This window comes from Dunckerocampus dactyliophorus, chromosome 5 (genome assembly GCF_027744805.1).
Source record: "Dunckerocampus dactyliophorus isolate RoL2022-P2 chromosome 5, RoL_Ddac_1.1, whole genome shotgun sequence".
NCBI classification, from domain to species: domain Eukaryota; kingdom Metazoa; phylum Chordata; class Actinopteri; order Syngnathiformes; family Syngnathidae; genus Dunckerocampus; species Dunckerocampus dactyliophorus.
This window is the reverse complement of record NC_072823.1, coordinates 26,797,378-26,823,214: the sequence shown is the minus strand read 5'-3', so window position 1 is coordinate 26,823,214 and position 25,837 is coordinate 26,797,378. Positions and strand designations below refer to the sequence as shown.

Sequence of the window (25,837 nt, the reverse complement as noted above, 5' to 3'; positions counted from 1 at the left end):
CCTCTCCGGGGATTTGCTGCCCCGTGAGTGTCGGCTGGCGCTGTGCGGTGGTTCGCCCGGCTGCTCGACTGTTTGCCCACCCGCTTGCTCATTTGCTGGCTTTTTTCCTCAGTTAATACTGTTAAATTTCTACTTAAAACATTGCCTGGACAGCTCATAGGTTACATGAAGGTGTGAGTTATTTATGGAACAGATCATTTTAAAATTCCAGTTCCAGCAATATGTGAATTTTATTTCTTTTTTGTCGCGATTAACTTTGTTGTTAAAGTTTACATTGCCAAAGACAACATAATGGAACAGGTTATTTTTTTATTTCAGGTATTTCTTGCAGGTATTCTTGTTTTGAGTAGATTTTCTTTGCATGTTTTAGCAGGCCTGTGTGTGAGGAGGCCACATTAATAATGATAATTATGACAATTATCCATAACGTCCAATGGCCTTGACTGTGTGACAGCATCCAAATGGAGACTTTTGATGGCAAGAGTGACTTTGTGGGCTTTATGCAGCCATAAGCTGCCAGGGCTTGTTCTGATTTCCAACACAAAGCGCTCTCGGCCTCCTTTCTTTGCTTTTTGTTGCCATATGGCAAATCCATGTAGACATAGCCAAGACCCATTCAGTCAGCCACAGAATGTCCTGCATCAGAGAACAAAAGACACTTTGTCTGGCTGCTCCATTGATACCAATGGCCGAAAAAAATATTATAATTAATCTATAGCTATATCCAGCTAATTAACGCCCATATGCCCGCGGGGAGCCGTGGGGGTCATTGAGTGGAGTTTTAAAAATCTCAATAGTTTACATGTTAAAGACAACAGCTGTTCATGTGTTACTTTAATGAAGTCCCCTCTGTACTGGATTCAGGCACTGGCGTCCCCCGCTCAGAGTTAAAGGGGGTCACCTTTCTTTATTTATCTCTTCAGCTGGGCAACTATTTTAAATTTGTACTAGTTTAAATTTGCACTAGTTCCTGCCAAAGACGCACTGGATTGGAGAGGTCAAAGGAAAAGGCCTTAAAAACATTTTAGCTACGGCGTGTCCAAAGTGCGGCCTGCAAGTCATTTTTACATTGTTACTTATATGTATATACATATATATATATATTTTTAAAATTATTATTACTTTTTTTAATGGGGAAAAAAACAAAAAGGTGTAACATAAGAAAAAAAAGTTGACATGCATGCTGTTTTTTTTAAACAAAAAACACCAAAAGCCCCCTGCACACACACACACGCACACACACACACACACACACCCACACACCCACACGCACACACACATCCTTTGATTTTTCAGTATGCGGCCCTGCTGCAAACACAAGTATCTTTGCATAAATAACTACTACATCAAGGTCTCTTTTCTGTAGTCATAATTTTATAACGGCTTCAAATGATGTCTGTACAGGAAGTGACTGCTATGACTTCATTTGCTTTTGATGGACACAAAGGAAGGAGATGACAGTTCATGCGTGGGCCTCCCTAACAAGCCTGCAATGGAATATAATGACACGCACAGCTGCTTGCAAAGGGAATCGGTCTCGCGGGCCCTGCATGGTGTGTCCTGACTGACCTTTGCCAGCGCTGTACCAAAAGTGCTTAAATTATTTATTTATGTAAATCACAAAGCAGGCGATAACTGGAGGCTGTTATTTCCTAAATGTGAAAACTCATTATACTGTAGTTAAGCCTGAGTGTTTTATTGTTTTATATTAGGGATGTCCCATGCCAATATTAGCTGATCGATATACAGTGGTGCCTTGGTTAACGTCATTAATCTGTTCCAGAAGGTCTGACTCAAACCAAAATAGACTATAACCACAGCAAATTTTCCCATAGAAAATAATCCAATTAATCCATTCCAGACACCCAAAAATGTTAACACAAAACACATTTTATAGACAATAATTGTACAAATGACAAATGAATGGACAAGTGAAGATTTAACATCATCTTTACCTAGTTTTGTTGGAAAAAATCCTTCAAAACCATCAATTAATAAAATGAACACATTATTCTGCTGCAACCACAATTTGCAAAAATGTAACAAATATCTCAAACTAAATATCAACGTTCCAGAAGCAATAATAATTTGGAAAGACGTTCAACTATTTAAAGCATCATGCTTAGGTCATGCATGCAAAGTTATAAAACAAAACATAAGATATACATCATTATTATTATCATATATTATCATAAGATTAGTGGTTAATTTGGCGTCTTTAATGTTGGCAATAATATCGTTTATATAATCATTTGGGGGACAATGAACATTTCAAAATGCACCTTCATCGTTTTGTGATGCCGTTGAGACTAACCTGTCTTACCTGTTGGAGAACATGTTATTTTAGTTGTTACTCTTATTGTGTCATGATGTTTCGATAATTACCTTGAGACAAAATGTTTAAAATACATTTTTAATAAACTTAAAATCAAGTGTTTCTATAAGTTAGGTTGCATCACAGTAAAAGTCACAGTTGCTGCCGTCTATATCCATATCGATTGGTATCGGTATCGGAAATGAAGTGCTGGACAATATCGAGCATCTCTATTTGATATGGTTTACAGTGGTAAACTTCCTTTTACATTGGCGTTACAGACCATAGCGTTACAAAGTGAGATTCACAAATTGTGACACGACCCATAATGTATTTGTCATTATTGTTAAGATGGAGTTTTCAATGTTCTTATGCATTTATTTTTACAAGTAACTGCAGTTAACTTCTTTTTACACTTGTATGACAAGAATCGAATATTAAAATATGATTTAAAACCTTGCCTGCACAGTTCATGTTTGGCTGAGGTTGAAACCTTTAAATAATGGTACCTCTGCTGTTTAAAATTGAGTTTGTTTAAAGTTTGAAGACAAATAATAATAATAACATGAATAAACATAACATCTGCTAACTGCTGCCCATGATTCTAGCTCTATTCCCAAATCATTTCAATGCAACATCTTTACAAAGTGAATCCAATTAAAAAAAACTGTCATTGTAGAGCAAAAAAAAAAAAAAAAAACAACCTTTAAATCACATCCTCCTCGGCAGCGCACAATTAGCGGGGCAGCGTGCAATTAAGCGTAGAAAGGAGGCAAATCGGGCCAAGGGAATTAGCATTTTCCATGACCATCTGGCATGGGCGCAGGCGAGCAGGAACAAAGACGAGCTGCATGGAGAGGAGAGGCGAGTGTGCCATCGCATTGACCTGCAAATGAGGCTTTGTCCCCCAGTTAAAGCTCCCTGACCCACCCCCTCCCTCTCCGCACTTTCTATTCGTGGTGAATGGGATGCTAAATTTAGCCCAGTGTTTGTTTTGAATGTGCAGACCAGACACTGTTGGACAGTTGATTTAAAATAAAGCTATTTTTGTGTCTCGTAGTAAAGCTGGATTCTGAAATAAAGACATGGTGATAGCACGGAATAAGCCAGATTTTTGAGGGAGTTGTATTTTTTTGTGGTGCATTGTCCTCAGTCAATTCGCTTCTTTTCGGAAGTTAAATAGGGCCACCACATTATTAGAAACAACTCTCATGTGTTTGGATACCACTGCAAACCACAACAGAATAAAAACAGAATAAAAACTGAAACATACGCACAATGCTTATTGGAGGAAGAAAGGAGACATTCATCGTTCTGTGTGCATTCTATGAACAAATAAACCAGACCCACAGATACACACACACACACACACACACACACACACACGCAATAAAGATGATAAAGATTCCCTTGCCGGAATCTGTCTGTAGTGTCCCAACTGTGAATGAGCCGCTATCCATTTTTCACAGAGACCGAGTCCCCAACGTGTGGATGCTTTGTTTGGGCAATCAATTCCACAGAATGGTACGCAGGCAAAATGACTAGTTTGTTAGGCGCACTGTTGGGCCGTACGATAACCGCGGTGTACAAAAACTGAGGTATTTGTTTTCTTTCTTTTAATTATCTGTGTTTTTCAATTGGCATTTGTATTTATTGGAGAATTAGCAACTAGCAGTTTGGCCTTTGTTGTGTTCCATTTAAAAATCATTAAACATTTTCACACAACAGCTAAGTGGTTTTACATTTTGTTTCCTTACTGCACCCAAATTGAACCAAACACATACAGAAGTGTGATTCGGGCGTACTGTTTTGTCTCCCGCCATATCCCTGTGCACTGTCGCTTGTGCATTCTTGTGTATATGATGAAGACACGCCTCTTCCGCGATGGATCGCCGTGGCCAAATATAATTTGGAGGAGGCATTTTTGTAATGCAAATGTATTACTCTTTTGAACGTATATTGTTTTGAGAAGCCAAACTCTTTACTTAAATGGCCCTAGCAACTAAGCGGAACTACATTCCTTGTCACGGATCTCCGTGACAACTCATATGACCAATTGGGTTGGTAAGTCACCATCGACGTAGTACACTGCTGTTGGGGATGTCAAACAACTAAGAAATAATGTAAATGCAATGAATCCGTTCCAGGCACCCAAAAATATTAACAAAAAATACATTTTCGAGAATAATTACTGTATATTTTTACATGGAAATCAACGCAAAATAATAAAAAATTCAAAATGACAAATGGGTGAAAATGATTGTTGATCCATACACCATGGTGAGATGGAATTCAGTTGTGTTTCTCACCTTCTTTATCAAATTGCTGTCACTCGCAACTTTCTTTGTCCCCCTGACAGGTTATTTAGCAGTCACACTCAAAAAATGCAAGGACAGTGAGTGAGCAACGCGTTTGGCACTCGATTTTGCGGCGCGATACAGTCGAGGACCAAAGGACTAGCTTGTTACGGGCAATTCTGTACAAAAACTGCAGCAAAATTTTTTGTGGAAAACTGAATAAAAAAACGAGGTATTTGGTCTTTTATTACCTCCTCATCTGCTTTGTGTAAAGACACCTTTTTCTTCTACTGGACTGCATTCAACTGTGCTGCAAGTGTACCTAATATTGTGGCCCTTGGGTGTATTTCAGGGATTAGGAACATTCACTTCAGGGCGGGGATTTGAGGCCTGTAAGGTGCAGGTCAGTGACACCCAAAGCACCGCGTGACTGAATGTTGGAACAAGGGAATGAATAGATATATAATATTAACATTGTTTTTATGAATGCTTATTTATTATTGTTCATAATAATACCCTTTGTGAACAGATGCTACACTCAACGGAAATTTGTACCACAAAAAAGTAATTTACAGACTTTTTTGTGTGTTTTTTGCTTCCATTCACTTTGTATTCATGCCTGCGTGGGACAAAGGAACCCGGCGGCTCCATCCGCGCAGGAGGCGGCGTGACAGGGAACTCGTGTCAGCTTTTCAAATATCTTCTTCTCTGTCTCCTTCTTTTTCTCCCTCACATCTCGACTTTGGTGTCTGTCTGTGAGGAGGAGGAGGAGGTATAAGAGAGGGAGGTGGGTGTTCGCAGCCTCCCTCCTCCTCCTTCACTGTGCTCTCCACACGCATCAAGGAGATCGGATTTAACGCCGCGTGCGAGAAAAGCTGACTTTACAAAGTTTGACAATGACGACAGCAGGGTCTTAATAGCCACATGGGTCTTTTTTTTTAGTTTACTTCCAGATAAATATAAAATAAGAAATCATCTGACAATCTGTGGTAATATATTTACATCAAGCACAATTTTTGACTGTAATGCACACACATAATTGTGTATTTAATAACAAGGTGTTTGGGAAGTGTGTACTTACACACTCACTGGACACAAGATTAAGTACACTGATAAAACGAGCTGTATCGAAACTTCCGCAATGCATTATACATACAGCTGAGAATATTTTATTTTATACAGTTCAAATATTTTGCAAACATAGTATAGTATGGTTATGGTGGGGTCTATTCAAAGTGTGTTCAATTATTGCAATTTGACAGATATACTACTGCTAATGAAGTGTCCAGTGAGTGTTATTGCTCGAGTTTGTTGAAAATATTAGTTTCAAAGCTGCTAAGAGTGCTGTACCGTGCTGGGGCATTCGTTTTCAACTTTTCAAATAATGTTTTAATCCACTTTTTATGAATTACTCTATCGAATAAAGAAAGATACTTTTCCCTCCCCAATTAGAGGAGCGTGAACCGAAGGACGTCCTCTCAATGCAGCTGTCTGTTTTGCTCCTTGAAAAGGGTAAAAGGCCACTTGAGCGATTTGGGGGTCAGAGTTAAGCCACATTATCCTTCCCTGGAGGAATCTCCAATAGTGCAAAAAAAAGAAACAAAAATAGTAAGTGTTCATTTTAAACCACAGTCCATCGTTAAGCGTTAAAGGTCCCCAAGTATACAGTATATACTTTTTAATCATGTTTTAACAGTAATTTTGTCCCTACAGCCTGTTTATGAGCACCAAACATGAGAAAAATCTCTCATCTCCCTCACTTGTTTGCGCCACTTTTGAGAGAAGAGGCGCTTAAATACTTTTTATGTCATGAAAGAAAAACCTCCTTCCTCATTGACATGGTACCGCCTCTGACTAACTGGATAAGCCCAGCCCATGTATATATACCCACCCCTTTGGACAGCTTTGTATTTTAAAAAAGGCTTCACTACACATCTTAAAATAAATCACAAATAAGTCAGTCAGCTACAGAGGGGGGAGCTGGAAGTTTGATCATTTTGGGTTTTTTTTCAGCAAATTGACTAACTTAGTCCACCCTGTGTATATGCCCATTACTTTGTAAAAAGTCAGGCTTCGCTACACAGCATAAAATAAAGCCCTGAGCTCTGCCAACGCTCCGCCAGTTTGCTTCAGACGTGGGAGTTTGATCATTTTGTTTTTCATCGAATAAGCTAACCTAGCGTGGTGTTGCTGTTAAAATGTGAATGTAATGTTAGCACTTTAGCGCCACATAGCTATGCAAACCTTTGCGTCCTCCCACTCCTAAAGAGTCATCCCAAATTGTCAAACACACATAAAGTGAGGAACAAATTTTTTTTCCGTGAAATATACTGTATATGACTTTTATCAATGTAAGTACATTTTTCAAAATAAACACTTGAAAGACAGCCCCTATGCCATGTCGCCCTTTGAGCTGTGACGTCAGCCCAGGAAGACATTCAGTCGGCAGCCGGTCGGCATGTCCTTTTCTGTATCATCGCCTGTAAACATCGCAACAGTTTTAAACAAAAGTTCTTGGAGAGAATGCCAAGACTTTGTGTTGCAGCAGGGTATAACGTGTTTGTCTTTTTAACGGTCCAAAAGCGAAAAAGTTGCGATGAGCCGGACAAAAAAAAACGCATCAAAATGGTTGTTATACTGTAATGCTTATGATAGCTGGATACAAGATACAAGGCAGAGAGCTGTATGCTCTATGACTTCTACGTTCAAAAAGGAAAACTTGACAACAGCTTGAGTGACCGAGTCTGACAGCCGACCGGAACCTTTGACACCAACGCCTAAGGCTGAATGAACCAAGTCGAGGCGCTGTTGAAAAGTGAAACAGATCTGGAGTATGTAAAGCAGTGTTATTTTGTGTTTTGAACTGTAAAATGCATGAATACATGAATGAATCTGTATGAGGAGGGCATTCAAATGCTATGCATTTAGGAAGTAAAATGAGAAGAGTTAGGCCCTGTTGAGCCTATAACATGTTCATTGACAATATTATTGATTGGGAACAAATACAAATGATGGCATGATATTATAATATATCAAGCATGAAAAGACAAAAACCTCTGTCACAAGGCAACACAATCCTGCAACAGCAGCAGCCCTCCTCCCTCTATGACATCTTTGAAATTAAATTGCTCGACGTACAACATTTTAGAACCTGTTTACATACATGTTCCCAGTATGTGTTTAAAAAAATCCTGTTTGGGTTAACCTAATGTTAGGTTGTTGTATGTTGGTATACATGACCTCTATTACGTTGGACAAGTGCAGAGGTCCAGTGTAGGGATGCTCCGATCAGGGTTTTATGCTGCCGATTCCGATACCGATAATCCATGAGGGACATCGGCCAATACCAATACCAATCACATGGATTTATTATACATTTTTCAATTTATTTATGATAAGTGCTATTCTCCACGGGTGCCGTATAAAGGGGAAAGGTCACAGCAATTCCAAGGTCCCCTGACTGCCAGGGGGCCCAAAAAATAAAATCGGATCAATAAAATCGGCTAATACTGATCGGTGGTTGATCGATTGGAGCATCCTTAGTACAGTGTACCCGTATACTGTATGTGAAAAGTGGATAAAGTACACAATAGCGCTTCTTGAAGAAGTTAGAAACAAACACAGCTCATTAGCATTAAAGCTACACACACATAACACGGCGTATTCCCCAGTAGGACTGACTAAAAGCACTTTTAAACTAAATTACAGCATCAAGATCAGCACACTTCCAATACCCTAGTGTGGGAATATTCACACATAAAAAAAAAAAAAAAAGTAAAATATAATATGGGACCTTTAATAGAAAAAAAGAACAGATGTCTCTTTAATGTTTTTATATCCATGATGGCTCACGAGACTGGATCAATTAAGTGTCATTAACGACAACACTTATTTGTCCTCCTTAAGGATCAATGGTTAGAAGTGAGGAAAACCAAATGAAAAACATGCACAAATGTCACCTTTATTCTTGTTATTTCCAGCACTGGCTTGCTCACCATCAGTAAGGCGCTTAGTTTGGCTGACTGACCTTAAGGTCAGGAAAGGCCTCTTCACAAGATGCCATAATATAATTTAACATGGCACGTCAGCTGCCGCTTAAATAACATTTGATGACATTCCAACTTGTCTCCTGATTCCTCTTTGTTCCTTTGACAGTTCAGCTCACTCATACCACAACACCGTGTGATCAGTACACCAGTGTCCACATATGGACAGACAATGTGGGTGTTGCATTCCCACACATGAGACACCAGTGCAAACAGACAAGCCGTGAGATGGTCCAACGCCTTCAGGGGACAGTGGGCTCAGGAACACACCCGGACACGCCTCTTGATCAATATATTGACCCATCACAGGTTGGAATGGACACAATACTTCCCCAGAGGTCCAACAGCGTGGACTCTGAGCTCACAAATGGACGCAGATTCCCGCAGACACTGCACGTTGTTCCCAAAAAGGGGGACAAGGTCCATATTGTTTTTCATTGTGTCCTAATAGTTTTGTCCATACACTGATTTCCATAAAGATAGACCCAAACGCTTTAATGTAACATTGTGGCACTGTTTCAAAGAAGGAACTATGAATTATTATGACATTTTAATGAGCTTCTATGAAGTTGTACTTAGATTTTTAGAAATTCACGGTGTGATCCTTCACCCCCACTGCAAAGTTGGTGCTGGTTGCCCATGCTGGACCTTCAAAGACACATGCAAAATGCACATGTGGCCACCCTGGATTCGCCAGAAAATAAATGCCACTAAAAACCATCTGGCATAATAGAATTAACCATTACACACTGCTCAAAAGAATCCACAAAATCAAAGCTCACAGACACACAAAGAAGACATGTCATATGATTAAAGTGATCGGTCCTACACAACTATAAAGAAAAAATCAACCTTGCCAGAAATTTGCGCATCACAGTGTCTTTCTAGTTAATTATGGGCCTGCCAGCAAAGTGCAGCCTATCCTGTTATTCCTCATACGCATTATTTTCCTTACATCTTGTTCTGCCACAACTAATGCAGGAGAAACTGTGCAAAGAACCCCCACACATGTTTCATCACTGGATAGGTTGCATTGGTGGGAAGTGTAGTTTTTATACTGTGTAACATACTGTGTAACATACTGTGTAACTGTGACGACATAATTGACAACCAAAGTTGAAAACTGACACACACTGAACCCACCCAGGCCACACGGTGCATATAACATGCTAGCAACCTGCAAGGATACAATGCCGAAGTTAAGCAACAGGCAGGCCCATTCAAAATTTCTGCGGACATTTTTCCAGTTAATCTAGGAATTCTCCAATCCAAAATTTGGAACTTGCTGGATATTTGCGCTCTACAGAGTGCCTTTCGAGTTAATTAATCGAGTAATTCTCCAATCCAAAATGTCATTAAAATTTGCACTATGCCTGAGATTTGCGCTCTGCAGTCTCTTTCTAGTTGATTGAGTAATTCTCCAAAACCTCCAAAAAACCTCCAAAAATTCCAAAAACTCAGAAAAATATGTACCTTGCTGGAGATTTACGCATCACACGGTGCCTTTCTAGTCAATCGAGTTAATTAATCGAGTAATTCTTCAATCCAAAAAGTCAGGAAAATGAGCACTTTGCCTGAGATTTGCGCTCTAGAGTCTCTTTCTAGTTAATTGAGTAATTCTCCAATTCAAAAAGTCAGAAAAATAATGTACCTTGCTGGAGATTTACGCATCACAGAGTGCCTTTCTAGTTAATTGAGTTAATTAAATCGATTAATTCTTCAGTCAAAAAGTCAGGAAAATTTGCACCTTGCCAGAGATTTGCGCGCCACAGTGTCTTTGTAGTTAATTAATCGAGTAAGTCTCCAAACCCAAAAAGTCAGAACAATGAGTACCTTGCTGGATATTTGTGCTCTCCAGAGTGCTTTTCGACTAAATAAATCAAGTAAATTAATCAAGTAATTTTCCACTCCAAAAGCATGGTGTGGAACAACCGTCAATGTTCGTCAAAACCTGGCCAACAGCCTGCCTTTCAGTGGAGTGCATACTGTAGCCATCAAAAACTCATCGCCCGGCTCAGAGTTAAGGCTTTACAAGCGGACTTCCATATGCATCGCTGCAGGAAAAAGGGGGCCTTGCTCATTGTGGCAGTAATTGGAGCAAGAGGACAGAGAATGGGACAGATAGCGCAATGACACTTGAGAAATGAGATCTAACTCCAGCTCAGCGCCAGTCCTGACAGACACCGTCCTCTGCCTCCATTCTTCCCCCGCCACCTTTTGTCCGGAGGCCTTTCAGCCACTCTGAGGCAAACCTGTTCCCCTTCACGACCCGCCTTTGCACGGATGCGAGGCCTCTGTTAGACGGCTGCTGCCTGTGTTTTATCTCGTCTGGGCCTCCATCCATCCATCGCGGTGCGTCTGCTCCTCGCTTCTGCGCTATTGGCGGGGAAGGTTTCTTCGTCCCTCAATCATTTCGGCTCATAAAAGTAGGGGAGGAGGCCTTGCAGGCTGCGTTTTCAGGCCTGGCCACACAGCTATGGGTGCACTGACTTGCACTAATGCTATTCACGCCTCACATTTGCTCGCCGCGTCTTATGAAAAGGGGCGGCACGGCAGCCTTTATGAGATGAGCGACAAAGGGCCATCATTCATCAGGCAACACAACACTGAAGACTTTTGCTTGGTGCTGCTAGCATCCATCAGCCGGCTATGCTAGCATCATGTTGTCACCTTGTTATCTTTGCGCTAACGTATATAATCTTGTTTTCGAGCAAGGTTAATCAACTGGTGATACAAGGTTAATACTGCCTGGAAATATTTTTGCAGTAAGTCCTTAAAAATATCAGAGCGCTCCTGTCTTACTGAGGATCTTTCAGTAGCGTTTTTTCCCAGTTGATCCTCAAAAACAACGCAGTGCTGCTGTCACATAAGTGGATTTATGACTGGCGTTTATGCAGTAGGTTCTCAAAAACAGCAGAGCACTCCTCTCATATACAGTTTTCCACTAGGTGTAGTACTGTAAGTCTTCAAAAACAGCAGATCTTTGACTAGTGTTTTTGTTGTAGATTGTGAAAAAAGAGCAGAGCACTTCTGTCATTTTAGGATCTGTAAAAAGCCTTTTTGCTGAAGGTTCTCAAAACAACAGAGCATAGAGAATCTTTGAATAGCGTTTTTGCAGTAGGTCCTTAAAAACAACATAGCATGCCTATCAAGGGGATCTTTCAATGGCGTTTTTGCAGTTGGTCCTTAAAAACAGCAAAGCCCTCCTGTTATAAAGAGGATCTTTCACTAACGTTTTGTTAAGTTGGTCCTCAAAAACAGCAGAGCACTCTTGTCTTTTAAAGGATCTTTGACTAGTGTTTATGCACTGGGTCCATAAAAACAGCAGAGCACTCCTACCCTATAAAGGATATCTGGCTAGTAAGTTTTTGTAGTAGGTCCTCAAAAACAGCAAGGCACTGTCATTTAAAGGATGTTTGATTACTGTTTATGCAGTAGATATTAAAAAAAACAGCATAGCCCTTCTGTCATATAGAGAATCTTTGACTTGTGTTCTGCCAATAGGTCATTAAAAACAGCAGAGTGCTCCTGTCTTAAAAAGGATCTTTGACTAGTGTTTTTGTAGTAGGTCCTCAAAAACAGCAGAGCACTGCTGTCACATATGGAGGATCTTTGACTCGTGTTTATACAGTAGGTCCTTAAAAGGGCAGAGTCCTCCTGTCATATTGAGGCTCTAAAGACGAGATTAAACACGGTCATGTAACAACATTGTAGCTTTAGTTTAAAGTGAACTATGTCTCAGAATGCGTGCTTTCTAATTGAAAATGCAGCCTTTAGCCATTACCGAGTCCAGCGGACATCAGAGGGTTAACTTTGGATTTTCTTTGGTTTTTCTTGGTGATGTCACATACCATTGGAATATCGCTCCCTCACTCCATTGCGGTTTTCAGAAAATACTGAAATACAAGCGATATATAGTATTCTGGCCACTAAGCGTCGGTAATGACACAAAACATTGATGAGACATGGCGTTACATCACATTACCTTAACACTGCATGTAGTCAGCCATGGCATGTCCGGCATGATCGAGTGAAAAGAAGTTCTCCTCCCATTCCATGTGGAGGTTTGTGGCTTCTTATTTTGTCTTTCTTGTCCACTCTATTTGAAACCCTTTCTTAAGTTTAGACTTAACAAATTGGAGGCTAACTAGTTAGCTGGCTAGCTCACTACGCAGCCGTGACCATCTTATGTCTCTGCAGTGATCCCGTTGCGTGCACATTAGCAATGTGGCGTAAACAAAGAACAAGAGGAGTGTAAAGGTGACTAAGGGGTGTTATTTCATGTCTACAGGGCTCTAATAATGTTAAAAACCGTATTTAGGTTTAGAAAGTATGTGCACTCAGCGTGTCAGGCTGCCACTGATATGAATTTGCCGGCGAGCACGCAGGTCACCGGTCCGCCATCAATCTTCCCTTCTTCCCCGGCTGCTCCTTCTCACGGCTTTTGAGCCTACTTGGCAGCTCACAACAAAACCCAGAATGCTGCAGGGTCTTGTCAGCCTGTCCTAATTTGCCGCTGCGGTCCCGGGGTTGAATTCAGCCGCCGCTGGCTGCTTGACCTGTGGCATTATGTTAGGGGATTAGCAACATCTTTCAGTCGCCACACAGGGCAGCGCCAGTGGGCTGATGGGCAGCCTGCAATTACACAGCGGGAAGGGCCCATTTAGACACACAAAATTGTACATAGATGGATAGATGGCCAGAGAGGGAGAGAGGAGCGGCAAGGGCAGCTTTGATGAGGACTTAAGAGCGACTACGCACAAAGGCTAAGCGTCTGTGTGTGTTTTGTGCGTCCACGGTGTGTTTGCAGACGCAGAAATGCCACTGTACCCCAAACAGTGCAGCACAATGTCTACAGAGCGCTGGCAGAGATGAAACGGCCACGTCTTCCAAGCAAATGGCATCGCAGGGGGCTGATTCATGCTGACCAATGTCCCGCAGTGTGTGGGCTGTGCAGGAACTGGAGATTGGATGATACTGTCCAGGATTTGATATCTTTTCCTAACTGCAGCTGTTAGTGGAAGGCGTTGTGATAAAAAGGAAGGTGGAAATTGTGTTTGTGCTTGAACACTGCAACTAGACATTCAATTGAAAGAGCTTTATCCAAAATGCTACCTTTAAAAATGTGATAACGCGGGCAGAGAGATGGCCGCAAACTAAAAAAAGCGGCATAATTCCTCATTTTCAAAAATTTTAAGTCATGGTAACCATACAATACTGGTCGACAGTTTGGACACACTTTCTCATGCTATCGGATAAGAAAATGTCCCCAAACTTTTGACTGATACTGTCTGTAGACCTGTAAAAATGTGGGTCTTCTTTTGTCTTTGTCCTGAGTTCAGCAGAATATCATGCAGTGTCTTACATAAAAATGCTGACTTGTATGTCTGTGGTATAGATTTTTTCTATATTTGGGTCAAAATGAATCCTGATTTTGAAAAGTCACTACCAATCCCAACAGTCCAACCATTCAATCATTAGAGCCACACTTTATGATGCTCGTCATAACACGGGACGTTTTAGCGTTTTTACCCTGTCTTCCCACCAGGTATGGTGAATCATGGTCTAGTGCAGTGGTTGTCAACTGGTTTGGGTCGGAGGTGTTTTAACTAACTTAAACCCACCACCACAAGGTACGTGCCATGTTTATGGGGAACCTTGTCACGCTTGAGCGGGAGAGGAAAGATATCAAGTGGGGACTTAACATGCCTTCCGTCTGACACACAGCTACAGATATCTGCTGGAGAAGAATGCGCAATAAAGAGAGAGACAGCGTCTCACCACTGTAGCTCACACTGTGTGGCAAACAGTCCCTTTAAATATAAGATATTTGAGAAGTTTGAGTTGAAAAATTCCTCCGGTTTGGGTCACCGCTTGTCATTGAAGGGTGACGGTGGACACCGCAGCCAAACCAGTTTCAAACTACTGATCTCGTGTACAGTCATGAGAAAAAATTTTGAAACTCCATGTGGTTGTAAAAAAGACATTAGTGGTGCTCAAAATGCTTTGTAAGACATGCTAGCATACATGTCACACAAAGAATGTTTTATAATACTAGACCAATGGTCAATGACATAGATAATTAGTTGCCAAGTGCGAGAATGTTTTGCATGATGGCGACCAGGATCTTTAACCAATCTTGCTCGAATTTTAAACCCATGTGTTTGTCAATCCCCTGAAGTTGTGCATCAAAAGGTTTGTGATTTTGCTACAGGAGGGTGCGCAATTTGCATTCATGCTCCACTGCAACAATGACACTCAGTGATGGACAGATGTACGGCTGCCAGTCGCTGAAAGGGAGTCGGGGTCCTCCAAAACTGTACACACGTGAACAATAGCTGAATGAACGGATGTAAACATCAATAACAACAGGCAGATATGCAGCAAGTCAAGCGCGGGTCGGAATTGGCAGGAAGGCCGGAGCGTCCCCACATCCCTCCCGCAAAGTTGTACAAAGCCCTTGAGCGATGAGAAAAGGGGAAATTGGCAAAGCTAACATGGTCCCCTGCCATCATCCTTTGCTCCCTACCCCTTGTTTCACAACAGATGCTATGTTCCATGAAGACACCGTCAGCTGCACAAGAATGGGACAAAATTTGTCGACAATGGTGGCGGGGGCCTGCCGGGACAACAAAAAGGGAGAAAATGTACTGAAAAGTCAGCACCGGAGCTAACAATGACGACACACCACCAAGCCCTCTCCACAGGAATAGACGTATCGCTATGGAAACTCACCCCACCCCTCCCCAAATACTACAACTATAGCGCACGCACAGACGCACACACTAGTCAGCTGCAGGCCAGGCACTCCCTCTGGGCCCAGATGGTGACCAACTGCATAAGTCACTTATCTGTCTATGGCCTCTAAAGGAATGCTTGCAGGCTTCTCCAATTCCCAGCGGACGTCACCAAAAAGACACGAGAGAGCGAAGTGCACCATCTGCTCTCATACACCTCCCCATGCTCTTACTTCGCAGGACGGATACCAAAATATTTATAACACAAAATGATAGAAAAATATGGTAAATGGTCTTTCAGTTGTTTAGCGCTTTTCCACCTCCAAGGTACTCAAAGTGCTTTGACACTGTTAGCACATTTACCTACTGATGACGCAGCATCAGGAGCAACTTGGGTTCAGTATCTTGCCCAAGGACACTTCGACACGATCACGGGAGGACAGAGGATCAAACCCGCAACCTTCAGGTGCCGCTAGTTGATATCCAGCTCAAAAATATGTGAAGCATCACAATTTTCCGGCCTGCACGGTGGTCTAGTAGTTAGCATGTTGGCCACACAGTAAAAGTCTGGAGATCGGGAAGACCTGGGGTGTTTGCATGTTCTCCCTGTGCGTGTGTGGGTTTTTTTCCGGGTACTCCGGTTTCCTCCCACATTCCAAAAACATGCATGTTAGGTTAATTGGCCACTCTAAATTGTCCATAGGTATGAATGTGAGTGGTTGTTTGTCTATATGTGCCCTACGATTGGCTGGCGACCAGTCCAGGGTGTACCCCGCCTCTTGCCCGAAGTCAGCTGAGATAGGCTCCAGCATACCCCCGCGACCCTAATGAGGAGAAGCGGCACAGAAAATGGATGGATGGATCACAATTTTCCTATGTAAAATCAGCCCAATATATTAGCCTATGTAAACATTCCAAGTGGGAATATCATCAAGAGCTAACATGGATTACATGATATCGTTGCTCGTTGCTCTGGCTGGATCAGTGTATGATGTGTACACAAGGAGTGACTTTTGCCTTTGAAACGACGAGTGGATGATCCAAAACCCACTGCAGGAAAAAATACATACATCAGAACTGGCAAAGCTAGAACTGGCACAGCATAATCTCCCAACAGAAGAGCAGTTTCAGTGGCAGATTACTATCTCATCACTGTCCTGCAAAACTGAAAGACTGAGCAGATTCTGACTTCCCCGACGCCATGCAACTTTTCAATACAACAAAGGATACAAGAGGGGGGGTGATAAAAACACATACAGGACTGAACGTTGTACCTAATTATGTATTTTTAGAGCCTATTAATATTAAAATATTATATTATTATATATATATATAATATATAATATAATATAATAATATTATTATTATTATTAGAGCCTAATACATAAGCCTATGTAAACATTAAAAGTGGGAAACAATAAGGCACGCTGACAAGCTGCCTGATATCACAGATGTTCTAGCTGGATGAGTAACATCTACAGTAGCACCTTTGATAGATCAGTTGGTAGAGTGGAGGACTGTGGTGGCAATTGCAGGCATCCTTAGGTTGCTGGTTCAAATCTGGCTTGAAGGATTCTCTTTTGCCTTTGAAGCGGAGGGTGGATGGTCCAAAAACAACTCCCATTATTCTATTTTCATATTTTTCTTTTTTCTTTTCTTGTCAGTACTGTCTTGCCTTGGTTGTTTTATTTTATTAAGTGATTAAGTTTATCTCATTTTTGGAGAGCTGCTCAAAATGTGAACTTCTGTTGGAGATTAATAAAGTTAATAAAGTATCTATCTATCTATCTATCTATCTATCTATCTATCTATCTATCTATCTATCTATCTATCTATGAAAAGCTCACAATTACGCTCATATCATCATGTGGAGTGTAATTCATGCAACAAATATGGGGCAGAGAGAAAACTCAGTTTCCCTTCATAATCATAATTTTCCTATGTAAAGTCAGCCCAATACATTAACCTATATACACATTCCAAGTGGGAATATCAACAAGAGCTAATGTTGATCTACCTGATATCATTACTGAGCTACTCTGGCTGGATCAGCGGGGTGGTGTGCATTCCTTCAATAGCTCAGTTGGTAGCACAGAGAACTGTAGTGGCTATTGCGGACATCCTTAGGTCGCTGGTTCAAATCTGGCTTGAAGGACTCCATTTTGCCTTTGAACCGGAGGGTGGATGGTCCAAATCCCACTGCAGAATAAAACATACATCAGAAAAAGCCTTGAAAAAAAGACACATTAGGCTGATATCATCATGTGTGGTGTAATCCATGCAACAAACAACATACAGTACGACAGAGAGAAAAATCAGTTTCCCTTAATCATCAGAATTTTCTTATGTAAAATCAGCCTAATACATCCATCCATCCATTAATATGCTGCTTCTCCTCATTAGGGTCGCAGGGGTATGCTGGAGCCTATCCCAGCTGACTTTGGGCGACAGGCGGGGTACACCCTGGACTGGTCGCCAGCACATATAGACCAACAACCATTCACACTCACATTCATACCTATGGACAATTTACAGCCGCCAATTAACCTCACATGCATGTTTTTGGAATGTGGGAGGAAACCGGAGTACCCAGAGAAAAACCCACGCACGCACTGGGAGAGCCTAATACATAAGCCTATGTAAACATTAAAAGTGGGAAACAGCAAGACACGCAGACAAGCTGCCTGATATGACAGATGTTCTAGCTGGATGAGTAACAGCTATAATAGCACCTTCGATAGCTCAGTTGGTAGAGCGGAGGACTGTAGTGGCTGTTGTAGGCATCCTTAGGTCGCTGGTTCAAATCCGGCTCGAAGGACTCTCTTTTGCCTTTGAACCGGAGAGTGAATGGTCCAAATCCCACTGCAGAAAAAAAGCAGACATCAGAAGAAGCCTCTAAAAAGGACAAATTAGGCTGATATCATCATGTGTGACGTAATCCATGCAATAAACAACATACAGTACGACAGAGAGAAAAATCAATTTTCCTTAATCGTCAGAATTTTCTTATGTAAAATCAGCCTAATACATAAGCCTATGGAAACATTGAATGTGTTCACTGGATGGGTAAATGCTGTGTCACACACCTTCGATAGCTCAGTTGGTAGAGCGGAGGACTGTAGAGACAAATGCTGACATCCTTAGGTCGCTGGTTCAAATCCGGCTCGAAGGAGTACCTTTTTCCTTTGGACTGGAGGGAGAATAGTCCAAATCCCACTGCAGACAAAAAAAACACATATCACAACTGGCCTTTGAACAAGGCAACGCACTCACAATTATGCTATCTTCACATGTGGCATTATCCATACCTCTACCAGAGAGAAAGCTGAGTTTTCCTTCAGAATAAACCGTTTAACATTTAAAAGTTAAAGAATAAAATCGAAAGGTTTCTTTGTTTTACATAGAACGTACCGCCGATTATTGAAAAATTGTGACTGACAGGGCACATAAAAAACAAGCAGGTTTGGCTTGACCTCAGCAACAGTGGTCCCCTTGTGAATGATACCATTCAAAATCAATAGGATTCTTCCTTGGACCACCCCTTAAAGCTGAAAAAGTACTGGTGGAAATTTGTCAACGGTGTATGAGCTGAAAAGGAATAATGTACCTATTTTGACTTTTCACCATAGCCAAAACAGTATCAGCAAATAGCTATAAGAATATCAGCAAACATAGACAGAAATGTATCAGCAAACACAGGCATGCTGGGTCAGTGCAGTCCAATGGCAACACCTTTGATAGCCCAGTTGATGGAGTGGAGGACAGTAGTGTCTGCTGCTGGCATTCTTAGGCTGCTGGTTTATATCTAGGTCAAAGGATTATGTTGTTACTTTGGACCGGAGGGTGACCGGTACAAATCCCACTGCAGGCAAAAAAAACACATATCACAATTGACCTTACTGAAAAAACAGGTTTCACCTCAGCAACAGGGGTTCCCCTTGTGAGTGATACCATTAAAAATCCATAGAATTCTTGCTTGGACCACCAAGTACTGGTGGAAATTTGTAAATGGCGCAACAGTGGTCCCCTTGTTAGTGATACCATTCAAAATCATTAGGATTCTTGCTTTGACCACCCCTAAAAGTTGAAAAAGTACTGGTGGAAATTTGTGAGTGGTGTATGAGCTGGAAAGCAATAATATACCCATTTTGCCTTTCACCATATGAGTGTCCTAGTGTCCCAGGTTCTCATACCTTTGATAGCTCAGTTGGTAGAGTGGAGGACTGTAGTGGCTGTTGTGCTGACATCCTCAGGTCGCTGGTTCAAATCTGGCTTGCAGGAATATGTTTTTCCTTTGGAACGGAGGGTGGACAGTCCAAGATTCAAGAGAGTTTTATTGTCATGTGCATAGTACAACAGCAGTTATTCCCATGCAATGAAAATCTTATTCTGTTCATTCTCCCAAGAAAAGAAAGAAAACAAATGAAAGAATAAGAACATAAGAAACATAAACACATAAACATATATACCAATAAATTAAGCAACAACAACAGAAGAGACATTAATACAAGTAAATAATACAAATAAATAAATAAATAAAGTGCTATGAGTGTGTGCGTGTGTTGCGTGCGGCGTGTGCGAGTGCTTCGTTGAGGAGCCTGATGGCCTGTGGGTAAAAGCTGTTTGCCAGCCTTGTGGTCCTGGACTTCAAACTCCTGTAGCGTCTGCCTGACGGTAGGAGTGTGAATAATGAGTGTTGTGGATGTGTGCTGTCCTTGATGAGGTTGTGTGTTCTGCGTAGGACTCTAGATTTATAAATGTCTTGCAGTGAGGGGAGGGCTGCCCCAACAATGTTCTGTGAGGTCTTGATCACCCGCTGGAGTGCCTTCCTATCACGTGTTGTACAGTTACCGTACCAAACAGTGATGGAGGCGGTAAGGACACTTTCCATAGTGCATCTGTAGAAGCAACTCAGGATTGTGGTGGACATGCCAAATTTCCTCAGTCTTCTCAGGAAGTACAGTCTCCTTTGGGACTTCTTCAGAATTTGTTGGGTGTTGTGAGACCAGGTGAGGTCCTCGCTGATGTGTGTGCCAAGGAACTTGATATGTGTTTTTTTTGCCTGCAGTGGGATTTGTACCGGTCACCCTCCGGTCCAAAGTAACAACATAATCCTTTGACCTAGATATAAACCAGCAGCCTAAGAATGCCAGCAGCAGACACTACTGTCCTCCACTCCATCAACTGGGCTATCAAAGGTGTTGGCATTGGACTGCACAAATCCCACTTCACAAAAAAACCCACATAACCCTTTGACCAAGGCACTTATGCTATCGTCACATGTGCTGTAATCCGTGCAACAACCAATATGTGCCGGGAAACTGAACTTCCCTTCAAAATCAACATTTATTAACACATTTAAAAATTAAAGAATAAAATCAATAGGGTTCTTGGTTTGACATTAAAAAAGTGACTGCCGTTAAATGAAAACTTGTGCCTGACAGGTTCATGATTTAGGTCAAAACTGGTTGAAATCCGGCTCGAAGAAGTACGTTTTTCAATATCATGCTTGCCTGTGAAGAGGAGTTATTACAGCGTCATATCAAATCAACAATAATAATAACGTCGCAACCTGGAAGTTATGTGCCGTGTTACAAATTCTGTGTTGTCCGACTGTCTTTGAAGCCACGAATGCAGCAGGCTGAGTGAGTGAGTGTTTATGTGGAGACAGCTACATTCGCTGATATTCTTCTAGATACATTTGCTGATATTATTTTGGTGTGGTTGCATATTAAAGCAAACAGCTCTGGTATTGGCAGATATCCAAATTCCGGTATCAGGATTGGATTGGAAGTGAAACAAATGTTTATCGGTGCATCCCTACCCAGAACTGGGATTTCTGTATCCACAGAAAACCTGTTATTCATCATTTGATGCTGTAGAAAGAATAGTTTTTCTAGCCAAACATCTTACCAACGAGTTCATCAATTTCTCAACCTTTTAGCTGGATCCAGTGAAGATATGCTGCATGGCAAAAAGTACTGGCATACACCTTATAATCAGTCAATCAATCAGGGGTATTCACCTTTGTCTGTAATTCTTCATTTTAGCAAGACATAGTGGACGAATGCATGCCTCCAACTATTTGGGAACAGTTTGAGGATGACTTTGGGCAAGACTTTAGGATGAACTAGAACTGATGGGGTTACCACTTCACACCTAAGTCCAACATGTTAGACTAGTGTGCCGATCCGCGCTAAAGTATGGTACGCTTCTACACCTTTTGGTACGTATGGAAGAGGTGGGCCAAGGCACAGCATGGTTGGTTTGCACATTAAACGACTGGACTGCGATCACTCCTCGCAAGTTATTAGTGATAATGGACACATTTAATCATGGAAAAAGCCTCAAAATAGTCCACAAGGCAAACCCCATGGCACACTCGCTCACCTGAGAGTACACCTGCCTGCGTAATAAAAACACTGTGTTTAATTAATGCGATCGCTCCTCTCGCAAGTAATTAATGACAGCTGGACACCAGGTGTCCCCGGATTTTTGTCCACATAGTGTAGATGTACATCTATGTCTTTGTTTTGCGCAAGAGTGGACCAGCACCTAAATAAAGTGGGGACGCCACCATCTCGACACCAGTGCAACAAATGGCACCAGCCCAATAGAGAGGCATTACGACAGGGGCCTCTCTGTGAAGTGTGTGTCCGAGCGTGCACATGCGTAGACGTGCGTGTGTGTGGTGTAAGCAGACGTGACGCAATCTGTGTGTATGTGTGTGTTTTTCAGGGTTGAATGGCAATTGTGCATTTTCAAAAGAAGGAGGTGGGCCTCGGTGAGTAGGGGCATGTGTTTTGTGTATGTGTATGTGTGTGTGTGTGTGTGTGTAAATGTCACAACAAGACCAGCATGGGTGAGAAGCAGCGCACTGCCGGTTAAAGTATGCCCCCATGTGACCGTTGAGAGAAGTCGAGATGAGAGGATGATAGATGTCGCCTCATCAAATATGCTTTCTTTCTGTGTTCAAGTAGCATTGTGACGTTGGCCTCAAATTGAAATTGAATTTATTATGTGCTATTTTATAATTAATAAAAAAAAAGAATTTTGATTTTTTTAATTAAAGAAAAATATGTAGCATTAGAGCATTTGAACTTTCCAATGTAAAATTAGAATAATACATTTGCTTATGTAAACAGTCAAGGTGGGAATATCAGCAGGAGCTAACATGATAGACCTGATACTGTTGCTAAGTTACCCCCCTGGCCACCTTCGATAGCTCAGTTGGTAGAGCGGAGGACTGTAGAGGCTAATGCTGACATCCTTAGGTCGCTGGTTAAAATCCGGCTCGAAGGAGTACTTTTTGCCTTTGAACCGTATATTAAAAATCTAAAGGAAAAAACAGTAAGGTTCTTGGTTTGTTTGAATACAGCTGATGATTGAACAATTGTGGCTGACAGGGCACAGAAAATACAAGCAGATTTGGTCTGACTTCAGCAACAGTTGTCCCCTTGCAAGTAATACCATTCAAAATCCACAGGATTCTTGCTTTGACCACCCCCAGAAGTCCAAAGAGGACAGGACCCATTGTGACTTTTCTGCGGTCATATTTAGATTACAAAACCAATCGGGGTTTTGATTTGTCGTGAAATGTTCTGAACGTTTGAAGGGCATCTTATAAATATTAACGCAAAAGATGGAGTGCGTAAACGTCCTTCAATTGACTTCCTCTTCCACCTGGGGTCAGATGTTGTTCAAAATGTTGTTGCTTTGACATCGTAAAAGTAATCTCTACAGGCACAACGAAGATTGCTAGAGAGCTGTGACTGCATTGAGGAAAATTAAAAAAAACAAAATTAGATATTTAACCATAACTAGCCTAACCACCTTGTGTCTGATATCATTCAAAATGAATAGGATCCTTTGTTTAGTCACTGAAATAGCCATTTCTGAACATTTCAAGGGCGATGTTTAAATATTTGAATAGAAGGTAAAGTAATGATTTGTCCTCTAACATACTGTTAGGTTAATTGGAGACTCTAAAAAAATGTCCATAGGTAGGAATGTGAGTGTGAATGGTTGTTTGTCTGTATGTGCCCTGTGTACCCCGCCTCTCGCCCAAAGTCAGCTGGGATAGGCTCCAGCATACCCGCCATCCTAGTGATGACAAGCGGCATAGAAAATGGATGGATGGCATACTGTAAGATTCCGCTGCCGATTCAAATTCTTGAGCGCAAAAAGACATTGTGGTGATCTTTTTTTGCCTTTGACTTTATCTACCTTGGCCCTCTAGTGTCAGATCTCATTTAAATTAAATAGGGTGCTTCATTTTACATAAAAAAAGGGTTTTGCTGGGATTTGTGAGCACCAGAAAGGAACTGGGGTTGTTGTGGCTGTCAAAATGAATAGGGACCTTGCTTTAAACAAGATATATATCACTTTGAATTTATTATTTTCCCTTTCACTTTCTTGTCACTTTCTTGTTATTCTGCCTGAAGGTGGAACTGACTTGAGTGAAACAATGGACACTAAATGCAGTACTGTCAGTACTTCATTAGTGTGTATGTGGAGCAAAGTGGGGTTGCTGTAATGACTTTTCAAAGTGTTTGATCCCCATAGCTACTTAAGTGGCCTTTTGACAGTCGTCCTAACAGATTATGCCCCCCTCCCTTTTCTCCCGCATCCGAGAGGATTGTCACCTCGTCCCCACAAAGGAGAGCGCTAAGATGTTAAGACACGGTCGGCTCGAGGAGACACTTGCAGCGTTGCTGAGGGAGCAAAGTAAGCCAACAAAGGGACTGAACTGTTGTGTGTGTTTTTCTTTTGTGGTGACACACGCAAATGAGCTGCATTGTTTTGCTCTTTTTTGGTATAAACCAGATGTCCGTAATGAGAGCTGAGGCTACTCAGTGTAACAAGTCCCCCCCCCAATAATCAGAGGGCATCCTTATCGTCTGCAGTAGACATCAAAACTGACCACAAATGTTTAGAGCGCAGTCCCAAGAGTCCGTCTTGTATCTGCTTCCTTCCTGTCTCGTTTGCCTTGCTGACATGGGGACATTATTATTGTTACCCACATCGTCCTGCACCCATCTTCTTTGGATGAAGGACCGTTTACAACAGGGATGGCCTATTATTTTGACTTGCGGGCCACATTGGGTTAAAAAAAATAATACTGTATGGTTCGTCAAAAATGTTTGCCTCTGTTTTTGTACAATATTGCACACAACAAACAATAGTTCATTTGCCCTGTGCTGAATAGTTCTGCAAATTGAGTGCCCACACAAAGCACACCATGTGATGCTGATTCACTGTCTGTGCATTTTTTATTGAGTGTGACTGCTAAATAACCAACCACGGGGCCAAAGAAAGTTGCGAGTGCCAGCAATTTGACAAAGACGGTGAGAAACACTACAATACTACCCTCCATTTGTCATTTATAATGATTTCACATTGTTTTCTGTATGTAGAACTATAATTATTCTCCATAAAATGTATTTTAAAAAATATTTTTGGTTGTCTGGAATGGATCCATTGGATCTGGTGGACCTCCACCCACTCTATTATTGCTTTGTCTTCCTGGAGGTGTGAGTCCCTGTGATTACCGTAATGACCCCATAAATCATTAGGAAGCCTCCCGCTTCGGAAACCATTGGAATAATTTCGATAGTTCAAGAGTCACGGTCATTTGAAAACGGCATTGCAAACAGCTTCAATGTTAAAGGTTAAAAAACAAAGTAGAAACATCGGCGGGCCGTACTGAAAAGCTTAACAGGCTGGATACGGCCAGCGGGCCGTAGTTTGCCCAGGTCTGGTTTACATTATACCCTCTTCAATTAAAATCTAACTAAACAGTTGTAGTTTTCGTTGGTTTCCAACAGCGCTTTGGAGTAAATATCTATAAAATATATGCAACGTTTAAAAAATATAATATTACAAAAATAATACAAACTATGAAAATAAAAATAATCGCGTCTCAAAGTGGAAGTTCACGCTTGATTTCACGTCATGTAGCAGATTAGTGCTGCTCAAGATACAGTCATCCCTCGCTACATCACGGTTCAAACATTGCACCCTCACTCTATGGCAGTTTTTCAACATTTATTAAAAAATTATCACTGTTTTGTGGTTTAATACAGCCTATTACTTGTAAAAAAAAATGCATATTCAAGCAAATTGTACTTATTCTTGGCCTACATTAAGCATTGTCAAGCATAAAAATGGCTAAATGAAGTAACTAAATGAAGTAAAATATCAATACAAAGCAGAAGAAGCATTCTAATTGTGAATGTAGTACTGTATTCTACATTGACCACTAGGTGCCAGTAACTGTTCGGTGAGACAAGCACCAGATGTGATTACCAAAATAGGCATTTATTGCAGGTTTAAATGATCTCATAACAGGCACAATTATAATAACATCATAATCATAATAATAACATGGGCTACTGTTGGCGCTATAATCTGTCCACCCACCACTAAGGTCCGCTAGGGAAC

General features: G+C 41.4%; 3 non-coding genes across 3 annotated transcripts; all 3 read left to right on the top strand.

The window, feature by feature from the left end:
- The first annotated feature begins 18,125 nt into the window (after positions 1-18,125).
- trnay-gua (transfer RNA tyrosine (anticodon GUA)) lies at positions 18,126-18,212 on the top strand. The gene is given in 2 exon segments: positions 18,126-18,162; positions 18,177-18,212. It is a non-coding gene; the product is annotated as a tRNA-Tyr (tRNA).
- Positions 18,213-18,479: 267 nt separating this feature from the next.
- Positions 18,480-18,566, top strand: trnay-gua (transfer RNA tyrosine (anticodon GUA)). The gene is given in 2 exon segments: positions 18,480-18,516; positions 18,531-18,566. It is a non-coding gene; the product is annotated as a tRNA-Tyr (tRNA).
- A 4,043-nt stretch (positions 18,567-22,609) lies between these two features.
- On the top strand, positions 22,610-22,696 carry trnay-gua (transfer RNA tyrosine (anticodon GUA)). The gene is given in 2 exon segments: positions 22,610-22,646; positions 22,661-22,696. It is a non-coding gene; the product is annotated as a tRNA-Tyr (tRNA).
- The last annotated feature ends 3,141 nt before the right edge of the window (positions 22,697-25,837 follow it).